The sequence below is a fragment of the Rousettus aegyptiacus genome, unplaced genomic scaffold (assembly GCF_014176215.1).
Source record: "Rousettus aegyptiacus isolate mRouAeg1 unplaced genomic scaffold, mRouAeg1.p scaffold_m13_p_8, whole genome shotgun sequence".
In the NCBI taxonomy this organism is placed as follows: Eukaryota; Metazoa; Chordata; class Mammalia; order Chiroptera; family Pteropodidae; genus Rousettus; species Rousettus aegyptiacus.
In genome coordinates, this window is record NW_023416311.1 from 32431003 (window position 1) to 32444146 (window position 13144).

At 41.3% G+C, this 13144-nt stretch overlaps 1 protein-coding gene across 5 annotated transcripts in view; it reads left to right on the plus strand.

Annotated features, from left to right (window-relative positions):
- The window catches only part of MARCHF3 (membrane associated ring-CH-type finger 3), a 131593-nt gene that overhangs the window by 35033 nt on the left and 83416 nt on the right, over positions 1–13144 (plus strand). The window contains exons 1-2 of one of the 5 annotated variants that reach the window (XM_036225454.1): positions 3032–8455; positions 10405–10667. The exons of 1 other annotated variant lie outside the window; for it this stretch is intronic. The gene's annotated coding sequence lies outside the window, so the exon portion shown is untranslated. Of the gene's footprint in view, positions 1–3031; positions 8456–10404; positions 10668–13144 lie in introns of those variants that run through there. 3 more of the 5 variants (XM_016121934.2, XM_016121937.2, XM_016121936.2) reach the window with 3 other exon arrangements.

The following is a 13144-nucleotide window of genomic DNA, read 5'->3' on the forward strand; positions in this document are numbered from 1 at the left end:
CTCAAAGGACCAGTAGCATCCCTGTGCCCTGAAGAGTCCTGGCATTGTCTTTCCTCCCAATCCCCTAAAATTGCAAAATCTCACACTAACATTATATGATATCCCTCCCCAGTCCTATCTGCTACAGTCACCTGCAGTTCACAAGCAAGTTTTACTCTGTCTCAACCTCACTTTAACAACTCTCTTGCTCTCCAGCTCTGGCTCCAGCTCTGGCTCTGGTGCTCGCTCTAACCCCCAACCCCTGCCCTGCCCCACCCCCAACTTATGATAGCAGTTTCTACATTTTCTGGTTAATTTTTCAATGTTAGAATTGAAAAGAGAATAGCTAACCCTGATTAAATATGAAAATCACAAAGGGATCTTGGCATAAAGATAAGAAAAAGATAAAGAAACATAAACTTCCAATGCTTTCTTCTGGTTTGGGTCTTTGCTTTGGTTTAGGCCTCTTCTAAGAGAATCGCTCGCATCCTGTGCTCCTTCTAATTTGCCATTTGTGAAGTGTCTGGGATGTGGAGGGGGCACAGTTGGAAAGTAAGCTGAGAGACCTGTCTCCTCAGCCACATGAGCCTCAGTGGACTGACCCCAGCATCATAAATCAAGTTGTCAGCAAGGGCAGATTTGGGGCCCCAAGTAAACTGCTGTACCAGTCCAAAGTTAGAATCCCAAGCGGTCTGCATTCTGAGTTTGCTGACACTTCTGATAGCCTTTGCTGATATCCAAATAAGAGAATTCGAGCCCTACCATATTTAGATCCCTGCCTTAAGTCAGTTCTGAGTTGCTTCATTGCTGCTTCTGATACACAATCCTGAGTCGAGGAAGTGACCAGCCTGTGGTCTCACAGACTTACAGGAAAGCCTGGTCATGAGCAGAGGGCTAATTCCTGGTCTCAGCTAGGAACAGAGTCACCACAGTCCTGCCAGATTGTTTTTCCACCTTTTCCCTCCTGTCCTGAGGCCAACTTGTAGAAAGGATCATCTGTCCCTTCATTGCTGCAAAATAAGCACGTCTCTTGGGAAGCCAAAGCTAACTCCCTCCTGGGGCCTGTCGGGGTTGCTGGGAGGTATATGTGCCATCCAGCTACGTGATTCTTCCACATGTTTCTTAATCTAGTGCTCTCCTGCAGAGAGAAGGTAATGAAGGCGCACACAGCTGACTCCACAAGAAGTCTTCTTCACAGTTAAGAATCATCAGTAAGACTTTGCAAAGTATTTTAGAGTCCACTGCTACCAGGTATCTGACTTGAATCTATCTAAAGGGCCTGTGGGAGGAGAAAAAATTATGATTAGTGTTTAATTGGCTGTGTGACTAGAATGTCAAGAATTATACCCATGTGGATACACTAGAAGTTTCCTCCCGTCGCATACCATGTTGAGTTCTCCCGACTTGTAACCCAATGTCCCTCCACACATCACACTACCTTCAAGCACTCCGCTCCTTCCCATGTTTTAAGAAACTCAGATAGCACAAAATATTGGGAATCAGCTGTGTGCTTTTGTCAAGGTACTTAGTTGTAAGGTCCATAGTACCCTTACGCAGCTAAGTCATTTTGCCTTTCATCAAAAGAGTCACCCTAATGTGGGGCCTCATGAGAGACAGAGTGGTTCTTGGTTGTCACCCAGTCATATTACCACTATTACAAAGATAATTCAGGACAAGATATATGTAACCCACTCCATTCCCCATTTTCCAAGGACCTTCTATGTGCAAAGCACTCTACTTTGTACTTCATGTCCGATTTAATTAATACTCAGAGCATTTCCATGAAGAAGCTCTATGTAGCCTATTTTACAGATGATAAAACTGAGGATAGAGAGTTAACATGCCCCAGGTATCACAGCTGTCCTTTGGTAGACCAAGGTGGGCACCCAGGTCTTCGTGTCCTACTAACACCGTGCTATTATGGCAGTCTGTAGATCTCAGAAATGCACATTAGAGTCATCTGGGGTCTTTAAAATGAATAAGTCAGAACCATTTCACATGGGGTCCAGGGCACCTAGGGAAGAGCTGACAAGCACTCAGTTTCCTCACCATCATCCCAGGGCTCAGCATAGGTCCAAACAAAACCACCTACTGCCCTGCTCTTATTTCCCTATCCCTGTGCTCAAGATGGAGTTGTTCACTGCAGTTCATTCAGCTCAGGACTTAGCCACGATGCAGAAAAGGTTGGAGGTGATTGTGGGCAAAGAGCTGAGCAGGAAGGCTGTGATGTGGGGCTGGGCCAGGAAGTGCCGCTGATGGTGCAGAGGCAGGCAGGAGCGGGCACAATAGGGAGAACCAGTGTCTAGCATGGTGTTGGATGAACTAGACTTGAATGAGGTAAAAAATGACTAGGTTTTAAAGTTAGTATGGGAAGAGGTCTTATTGTTAACAAAAAGGGAAAATAAATAGGAATATTGTGCTTAGAGAGTGAAAATGCTGAGGTCATGTTGTACACTCCGAGTTTGAGGTGTTATAAGAACTTGACATACAGATGTTTGCTGGCAAGTGAAAATTTGTGATAAGAGACAAAAGACTTGCTAAATTTCACAAATGCATCAAGATGTGAGGGAAACTTTCTGAAGGTGAGAAAGTTAATAGCAAGAACAGCACTGCCCAGATCCTTTTGGAGACTTCAGACAATACTCATGGGTATGTCTATATATTTTGTGGTGTGTGTGTGTGTGTGTGTGTGTGTGTCTTGAATACATTATGCTAAATGAAAAAACAGACACAAAAGTTCACATATTGTATGACACCGTTTATATGAAATGTCCACAATAGGCAAATACATAGAGACAGAAAGTAGACTAGGGGCTAGGGGAAAAAAGGAGTAGGGTGTGACTGCCAATGGGTATGAAATTTCTCTTGGGGATGATCAAAATGTTCTAAAATTGATTATAGCAATGGTTATGTGACCTTATGAATATACTAAAACCCACTTGAAATGGGTGTATTGTATGGCATATGAATCATATCTCAATAAAAAGTAAGGATATATGTATATATCCTGCTCTAATTGTCATTATTTGCTTGACCAAAAAAAAAAAAAAAAAAAAAAAAAAAAAAACCTCCAAGCCAAAAATAATTACAATTTAGATCCAACTTTGAACTTGAGTATATGTTGGCACCTTCGTTCCTTATGCAGAGAAAACATACCTCTTTATTCAGCAACCCTTCATAGTTTACCTTAACTATCTATGTGAGAAAAACCTGTGAATTCGGAGATGGAAGAGCAGTTTAAGAACAATTAGATTCTCTATTTAAAGGATCACGTTTATTTGCAGGAAAGAAAAAGCCCTTGATCATTTGCTGCCTTCTTTGTTCCCTGTGAGAACCATTCTTCCTTGGCCTTTATTTAACAATATAGGTTCGTGTGTATCTAGGAATTGAAAGAGTGTGATAGAAAAGATTGAACACAGGTTCTTTCTTTGGGATTCACACTAAAATCTGAATTTGATCTGAGTCCACAACTTTTAAACCTCAAAAGTACGAATGTTTGGACAGTGACACAAATGCTTGGATACTGATATTGGTTGTCCTTAGAACACACCGAAACTGGGTATTGAAAAATGCGAGCTAACCTGCAACTTAAGAAGGTCCAGTCTATCATATTGACTTAAACGGAAAGGAAAGGGTTAACAAAAGTAGAAAGTGCTATTTGGAAACAGAATTAAGTATTTCATGAAAAATCTCAGGAATACTTCAGTATATGGATTCTAAATATCATAGTAGTCAAGTAGTCACCTTATAAAATTAAAATGAACATGCCTGGTAGCTTGTGAAGAACTCAGCTTCACTCCGAACATAATATTTGATATTGCCCACACTTTAGTACTCTGTTACTGTTGGCTTAGATATCTAATATGTTATTTTCTATAGTTGTTGTTGAAAGAAAAAATGGTTAGAAAATTCTCAGTTTGCTGGTGTGGTGGGAGGGAAATTCTGTGCATTTTCAAACACAGATCTCTCTCCAATCTAAACATATATACAACACCTTCAGTTTGAAGAGAACACTGTGTTTAGCATTATTTCCCCAGGCCTTGCAAAGTGCATTAATATTCTGCATCCATTTCACTAATGTGTTTAATGAAAAGAAGGCTCAAGGAAGTTTTCTCCAAATACTGTGCTTGGATCTGGAGCAGGAACTCATTCTTAAACGTCTCGAGTCTTGTCTTCTCAGTTATGCTTTTGCACGGCTTCATCCATCAAAGTCTCAGAGGCTGTGCTGTCCAGGAAGCAGGCTGAGGGCCCCAGATGCTCAAGTGCCAGAGCAGTTGATCCTCGAATGGATCCAGATTTACTCAGTGTTTTGCATGGCCTTGCTTGACAGAATAAAAGGCGAAGTAGTGTTCCCCTGTTACAAGAGCTTCCATTCTTCTGAGAAGCTTTTCTTCCCCACTGGAGAGCAGCTATCCAAAGATGTCCTGGAAGCAGTCATTTGTTCACTGCTGGAGCTGATTTGCTGCCTCACAGAAGCACATACATTGCAAGAAGACATGCGGCAGGTTGTGGATTGTTCTGCTGATTCAACAGAGCACTGCACACTAACAACCAGCTTGAAGGATGCTGAAGTCATGTGTCAGTGCACACCAGAACAATTTTTGTGCTACAGAAAGCTTGACTAGTAGCTTAAGGGAGAAAGTCACACACAACTGTTACCACCCACTCTTGATTTTCAATTTGGGGCCATGGACAGCTTCTTGCAAATCCACTGATGATCTAAAAACAATTTTAGCCTCTCTTCCAGCCACTTCTCTCACCACACCTTTCAGTAAAGATGCTAACAAGCAGCAAAACTGAAAATACTGATTTCACCTCTTCTCCATACTCTTCATCTGCCTGATGGGGCCAGAGGATTATTCTGGATATTTCTCAAACAACCGAATTTGCAAACTGGCGGCCCTGAACCCACCCAGCAATAGATGATGTGTTTTATTTGGCCTGTACTGTGTTTTTAAAAACTATTTGAGTGAGTTGTCAACATCCTAACCTCAGGAAATTCCACATAAAATGTGTGTTTCTGGTTTCTCTTTTAAAATTCTGAAGATCTACTCATCCTGGTCCCACATTCTCAAGTAGTAACCATACAGTGAGGCCAAGCAGCAGCTCTGCTCTCACACTGGACGTGGCTCCCTTCCTGCTGCCCCATTTCCCATGCAGCCCACTTTTATCACTTCCATTATATACTGGTCCCTGTGGGCTTTGGGTTGGAGACCCCCAACAGGAAAGGAGCCCAAAGAGGGGATATTTTGCTTTCCTCGCAGCTGTCCATGGTGACACAGTCCCTGCCGGTATGAAATTTGATCTACTGACGAACAAGATTATCATACACATACCAGAGTCCTGAATGTAGAAACAGGTAAAATGAGTTCAATTTAGGTACAGGATTTCATTTTCATGTCCTAATAAGAAATGAAGACTATTTCAAAGTGGGGACAGATAAGGAAAAGCACATTTAAGTGAAAGACAGGTAGCCTGAGTTTTAGATGCAACTCTCCTATTCCCATGCTGATACCAGTAAAGAAACTGGTATCATAATGAGAGTGTTAGTAACCACCACCTGTCATCTCATGCAGCATTTGATTTAACAACATTGATAGAGAGTGGCTGACATCAAAGGTTTGGAGTCTTAAAAACATGGATCTGCACTTAAGACTTCATTTTTCTCATCTACAAAATAAGGATCATAGTAATAAACATCTCGGTGTCTTGTATACTCTGTATATTCATTATTGTGAGCTTTTATTATTATTATTTTTTTGTCAATCATTTGCCAAACTTTGAGCTAGTCCTTAGATATGAGATTTTTTTGGAGGAGTTTCATATCAGGCTTCTAAATCAGAGGTCCTTGTTGTTTAGGGGGTCACTCCATTGATATTTGAATCAGAGGCATGACCCCCTCCTCAGAAAAATGTACACACACAATAGTTTGCAAAACATTCTAGGAACTGGGGAGCCTCTGAAGACCATCCATGGGGCCTGCTCCCTTAGGTCATCATTGGGTTGGTCACTCAGGATATGGATGCAGTGTTTCCAGAAGAGGTGGTTCCAGAAGAGATAGAGCCACATGTAGGAACAGTCAGACAGAGCAGTTCTGTGTAAGGGCAAGGGGCTGAGATACACAGACTGAAGTGATCAGTGAGGGGAATTTTTAATGACATTTTTTTTTTTAGATAAGGAAGATATTCTTATAACAATTAATGTAGTCAGAACTGGCATTGTATATATCTGTCATGTGTATAACAGTGGCTACTCTGACACGTGTTAAGTTCTAGAATCATCTTCTCTCTTGTGATCCTTTCATTGTTTTTTTCCCTAAGTTGCTGTTTGTCATCTGGGTATAGAAACCCATCTCAGTATTCCTTAAGCCAAACCATTGTTTCTGCATAGAGTCGATTTGGCTCATTGCACTTTCCTCCATATTCCAGTCTTTTCCTAGTCTCTTCCACCTGCAGTTCCCAATACACACAGAACTGATTGCACATGGGATCTGATTGTCTGTTGGTGGCCTGATTGTCTGATGGGGCTGTCACTGTAGGCCGCCTCTGCCCTTGACCCTCTCTGACCTTTAAGTTGGATGCAACACTTTATCACATTCCCTCCAAAACAAATCTAACTACAAAAGTATTGGGAAACAGGTAGGTTTTCCAGAGAGTTTGGGAGGCAGATTGAAAAGAAAATCTACTGCATTTCACATCAAAATTTCCATTAGACAACCCTCAACTGCCCAAACTTTTCTCTTTCAAAGGCCAGCCCCCTCATCTTTCCTCTATTTTACCCCCATCCCCTTTTCTCACTCTGTAGCCTGTGCTAATTCAGAGAATGTAGCTCCCTATGCTTCTGCAATTTTGCTTCCTCATTCCTGTGATTTAATATTGCCTTGAATTATGAGAAAGTCTCTGTGCTGAGGATGATGATTTTGTTTATACCACGCAACAAGCAACAAGCCCTCCTTAGTATTCATGTTATTTGTGGTGGGACTGGAAGTTTAAATAACAAATATATCCTGCTCTCCTCCTCGGCACCAACCACAATTTTTTTTCTTCTTCACTTAACACATTGAGGGCATCCTCAATGTTCGAACATGTAAACACATCTCTCATTTTGAACAACTACATAGTGTGCCATTGTATACATGTAACATGATGCATTTAGCAAGTTCCAGACATTGTCTTTTTTCTTTTGTTACAAACAATGCTGTAATCAAACAAGTAATGCACATTCGTATATGTCTGTAGGATAAATTCCTAGAATTGGTATTTCTGTGTCATGAATATGTGCCTTATAACATTTAGTAGATATTGCTGTCCAGAAATTTATCTTTCAGCCAACCATGTTAAGAGACTCTGTTTCAGTTTTTCATAAAATTACCTCATTTTATGTTTGGTTATTCTTGCCCCACCTTGATGCAGGAAGGGCTTAAGGTGGCTATCAGGGAAATATAAATTAGAGGTAGATGGGCAGGGAAAGTGGAAAATAAAGATAAAGACATAAAATAGACTAGTGAATAAGGTTATTATAAAAATCCATTCGAATTCATTTTATGCCCCAGGCAACATGCAGGTTTGGCACTAAGCTTTCCAGCAGCCAGTGCAAAGAGGGGAAACTGATCGATTATAGGATCCATGACTAAAAACAAAGCCATGGCTTGGTGGCCTCACATACAGAACATTGTGTAGTGAGACAGTGTCCTCAGCAGTGTGACCTCATTTGAACCCCACAGCACCTCTGTATCTACCTTGGACCCAAAAACATGTTGCCCAAGACAGAGCAGAGCAGAACCCTGTCTTCAGGTGCACATGTGCTGATTATGTTGGGCGGGGAGCAGCCTGGCCAAGACTGATAAACCAGCTCCCTCCCTCTGAATGTGGCCAGCTAGCAGGGCATTCGGGCATCATCACTTGAACACACAGACCTTCCTTTCTCATAAAAGCTTCTGGGAATTACCTTCGAGGATGAAACTAGAAGCAAATCCAGGCTGGTGTGCATAAGCCAGGTCAGGTAAACACTCCCAAAAGGGTAGTCCCAGGTAGGACATGTGGGCTGCCTGCTAGACAAGGGGGCAGAGGGCCCAATAGATGTGCTTTCCAGGTTGCCCCGGGCTGGGGACAAGAATCCTCAAAGGGAGTGAGTGACCAGGGGCCCTCCTGTCCAAACTGCAGATGCCAAAGAATGGGCTCCTGAAGGGGCCAGGAGCATTGCAGCTCTGGACCTTGGAGAGAGGAGACAGGAGGTCGGAGCTGAGTGAGCTGAGCTGGATGGGGGAACTGGGCTAATCCGCCAGCCATCCCAAGTGTGGAGCTGGCAGAGAGCAGGTGGAGGATGAGAGGAGGCCTAGACAGAGAGAAAGGAGATTCATTCAGATTTGCAGAAATCACCAAGGTGCTGAGTACCCTGGCAGAGGATCACAAGGCTCTGAAAGGAAGCTCTGACCCAAAGCAGAAGGAGTAGGACTGGGCAACAAGCAGCAGAGAAGGTAAGAGAGATCTGGACTAGACCTGCATTTGACAGCAGGGCAAACCAGTAAGAAAGGTGAGGGACTCCAAGACTTAGGGCTGGTAAAATACATAATACAAAACAAAATTGATTCAGTCACATAAGATTTTGTCCCCAAGCTCCACTGAGCGTGGATAATTTTACCCACGAGGTACTCACACTGTGGTATGGACATCTAGACATGTCCTGTAAAGGACATATCGGGACTGTATCATTAGCAGGAAAAAAAAAAAAAAAAGTGAAGAACATATGGTTCACTCCCATGAATATAGAAGGGGAAATAGCTTCCTTTGTCATTCCCTGGATGACAAAGTAGAAAACAGAGGAGAAAGTTATCCAAGGAGATGAGAATATAAAAGGTCAGTGGAAACCTGATTGAAGGAGGTTTTTTGAGTATCAGCCTGGGGAGCCACAGAAGAGAGGGATGGAAAAACAGCAAGCAGTTCCAAAAAAGTAAAGAAACCAAAAGAGGCATTGGGACAGGCCCGATGGGGATATAACATGGCATGGGGAGCAAAGGAGGTACGTTTTCCAGTTAGAGAAGTTTGATCTATTTGAGGGGCTTTAAATTCCCTTGATTCTTTTGGTGCATCCATGTGAAAGTTTGAGTTCTATATCATCATGCGTTTTAGCCAGTGTAGATGTTCTGGGTTTTAACTTCACCCAATTATATCCTGATGCACTGTTTAAAAGCCTACTGCCCTCCTCGTCAATCTGCTAACAGACTCTGCTCTTGCTGTACCTAGGAGAACAGCTTTCCTCCTCCCCACATTCTGCATCCCTCCAGGCTGGTAATAGACTTCCTAAGGGGTCTGGCTTATTGCATTGGAGAATGTGGTTGATGAGGAAATATGACCCCAGCTTAGGTTCTGGTATAATTCTTATACAGTTTTACCAGAATATTATACAAGTGAAAACATAATTTTTACTTATACATAAGAAAACATGAAAATGTAACAGTAAGGTTTCAGTGTGAGAATACCATATTTCTACTTTAAAATATGTTTAAGAATGAAGATGTTAGCCAGATGACTTTAGCCATCAGGTGTAACTTAAATAGTTTTTCATGAAGACTTAAGTCCTAGACAAAAATTAATTTATTAAAATAAAGTGATACTCAGAATATGATTGAATATGTAAGAAGTTAATAAATGGAGCATAAGTTACAAAAAGAGACCCATTTTCTTATTTATCTCAATAGCCACAGTTTCCATAGATTTAATGTAGTGACCTGAAATCTTGGTCAGGACACCCTGCAATCTATTTTAAAATGAATTCATCAGATGAATACTGCTAGAAAGGTACCACCTTTGATCAATGTAATTATTTTGATTTTAAAACCCCCGATTAAGGTTTCTAATCACTTCCTTGGTAATAGAGTTTTGAACAAAATACAAGGGCAAGAATATTACAAAAAGGTTACTTATAGTTCCATTTCTGATTATCCAGAGAACAATGCCAAAATATGGGGTAAACAGGGGCTCTTGGCCAAAAGAACAGAATTCTGAAGTAGAACATAGCAGTGAGGCTTCTCCCTCCTAGAGTGGTAGTCTCCAGGATTTTTTTCCCCTCAGTTGGGTGCAACTTCAACAGAGGTAGATAGGACCATCATCCCCAGCAAGCAGCCCCCTTTGGGAGAAGAAAGGGTTCCCAGCCATCTTTTCTGCATCCTAGGCCCCCACCTTGAAAAACAGCTTTTATTTAGCAGTACAGATATGAAGTATATATTCTTCTAAGATATCTTCTAGCTCCCAAATTATAAAGAATGTTTTTAAATAATTCCCTTTTCTGCTATCACCTTGGGCAGTTTTTGTATAGTGATGAACTAAAAAAAATATATATGATGTGTTCTGACTGGTAAAAATAACTTACTACACTTTATAAGTGCAACAGAGGCAATAATTCATACTCAAAACATTTTTTTTCTAGCACTACTGAGCTAGGTGGAGTCATTACAATGCATTTTAGGCAAAGGGAATGTGAGAGTTGAGGCTTGTTCCCCCAAACTCTCTGCCACCTTCTGCACTCCTGGGATTGTCTGCTCAGATACCATAGGAATCAGGAGCAGTGTGACCTCGGGCCGCCAGAGTTGCAGGTACATCGCCTGCAGGTGGAAGCCTTACTTCCTCTGGTTCACTCCACCTGGCAGGAGTCCCAGTGAGGTGGAATTTCACTGGGTTGCACTCACGCAGGTATGTACAAATGACAGACTGCTGCAGAATGTGTTTATGTGGTTAGTGTGACCCAGCATGCAAACATGTAGTCACAACTCCCACGGTGGCCCAGAGGAACTATGCAGGTCAGGTTGTGAAACAGCACCCATGGTGATTTAGAAGGGCGTTTGGAATTTATGGGAAGTTGGTTTTGTTTTAAACTCTGCTCATCGCACTAGTGAAAAACAATGAGTGTGATTGCTTTTTATTCTCCCCAACATCAGTACTTCTCAAGGGAGATATTTGTCATGTGAATCTCCTTGGAGATTCACATGACATGGAATTAGATCTTATAACCAAGTATATGGCAAAAATAACTAAATAAAGGGCCTGAGGAAAATACTAAAATTATAAGCAAAAGTAAAATATGCAAACATGAGATAATAAACAAAGATATTGTTTGTATTCAATGTAAAAAGGAAAATATTTTAAAACTGACACAATAGTATGTGATGTAAAGAGATAGGTATATAATTTTTGCTGGATATGAGGGGAAATGCAGTTATAAATTATGCAGAAAACAAATTTTCTTCATGGCCAGAAGGTATTTGGAATTGGTATGTAAATCCTCTTGAATTTGCAGGTGTTTTTTAGTGTTGTTTCTTACATCCTTTCCCCAAGATCTGGATACTTTTTCTTTCTCATTTGAATAAGAGGCCAGTGAGAATAAATTGGAGCAGAGTTGTAAAAGCAGCTCTCTCCCTCCACTTATATTTTGACAGCCAGCCACAGAAGATGAAAACTGCTGGGCATGTGAGTGGCTGGTGGTAAGGCAGTACCAGGTGGGAGGAATATGCTGATGGAGGAATCTGGCCCTCAATTAATGAATGACATCAACGCCTTTCATGCTGAATGGCAAAGCTCTGTGAGACAAACAGAAAAGGAGATAAAGATTATATCTTATTAATTGACTTAAACTCACCTCCTCCCCCAGAACTACTGATGATTTATAACAAAGCGCTTCCTTTAATTTCATCAAACTGCCTCACCCTGAAACGATGCACAGCAGTGATTATGGATAGTGATTATAAATGAGGACATACTTTGCCCTTCTCTCTTGCCATTATTTCCTCTGTGAACTGATTTAGGGAAAGCTGGCATGAAACTCACTTCTTGGTTTTTGGGGGATGGTTGGTTTTGTTTTTGGTCCTTTAATTTTAAGATGTCACACCTTGTGTTCCACAAGGAGTACAAATTCCACCGGTTGTATTCTTAACTTTGTGTTATTGATGCTGAACTAGTCGAAAGCAGCAACAGTAATGGTGGAACTTGTGTGGATAATGAAAGCTTTTGGTCTTAGAAAGGGAAAAATGTAAAAAACCTGTTCAGAATTGCAGGACCAGGGGGGCCGGCTGGCGTTTTACCTCATATTTATAGGTGATAGACAAATCGTTAGTAATGACATGTATAAATTATTAGTAATTGCTCTAATTTGCCTCCTAAGTTTCTAAGTTGCCAGTTGACTGAGATCAACTATTTCGTACCCATAAAATGGAACCACGTGATAATTTAATGAAGTAGCTAGCCAGTTAGGGTAATTTCTGTGCAGATGCAGGTACTGCCATTGTAACTTAGAGAAGTGGGGGAGGAATTACAGTGTCAAACTTCTTAGAAGCCGTATGACTAACAGTCAATCCTGGGGATTAAAATGCTATACATACCTTTTCTTCTTGTGGACATAGGGATACCAAGATGGCTTTCCTTTGGGCTAGGTTGAAGTTGACTTAAAAGAAAAGGTTCCTTTCTCCTTGGAGCATGGTACGGGTTGCCAAGGGATGGTTGACAAATTTTTCCTGTGGGAGGTCTGGGAGACAGAGGGCTCAAGAGCCTGCAAGTGAAGGTAGAGCAGAGCTAGGCCTGCTGCAGAGGTGTTGTAGACAGGGTTGGCATAGAACTTTTGTTTCTTCTCAAAACAAATATTCCACTTCTCTCAAAAAATAATTAGCTGACTTTAGGCATCACTATAAGAACTTAAATGCAACATGTCATTTTGCATTGTGGCCAGCCTGTCAGATTTCTCTCTGTTCCTGAATCTCCTCAATCTACCAACAGAAACATTTTCTATTTATCTTCTCTACTGAATAGCTGAACAGGCTGAGGTCTCATTCTGTCTGTGCCATCAGCAAAACTATAAACTCCCTTCTGCCTCCTGAGCTCTGTTCTTGCTGATTTGTCAGTGGCAGGAACACCGCTTAACATTTGTTTCTCAGGTTTAAGCTTGTGGTCCTAGAAAGGGAAGGAAGTAGGAAAATGAAGTTTTTAGCTGACCTTTGAGAAAACTGGAAGTAGAGGTGACAGAATAAATGTAGATTATTCAGGACATTTTGGAAAGTCACTCTTTTGCCCAACTCAGCTAGCAAACATACTAGGACTGATAAAATTCCTTTGCAGTTCATCAGAAATTAACTTTGGCTCAACCTGTCAAAGTCACAACCGCATCTCTCAAGAGTACCATT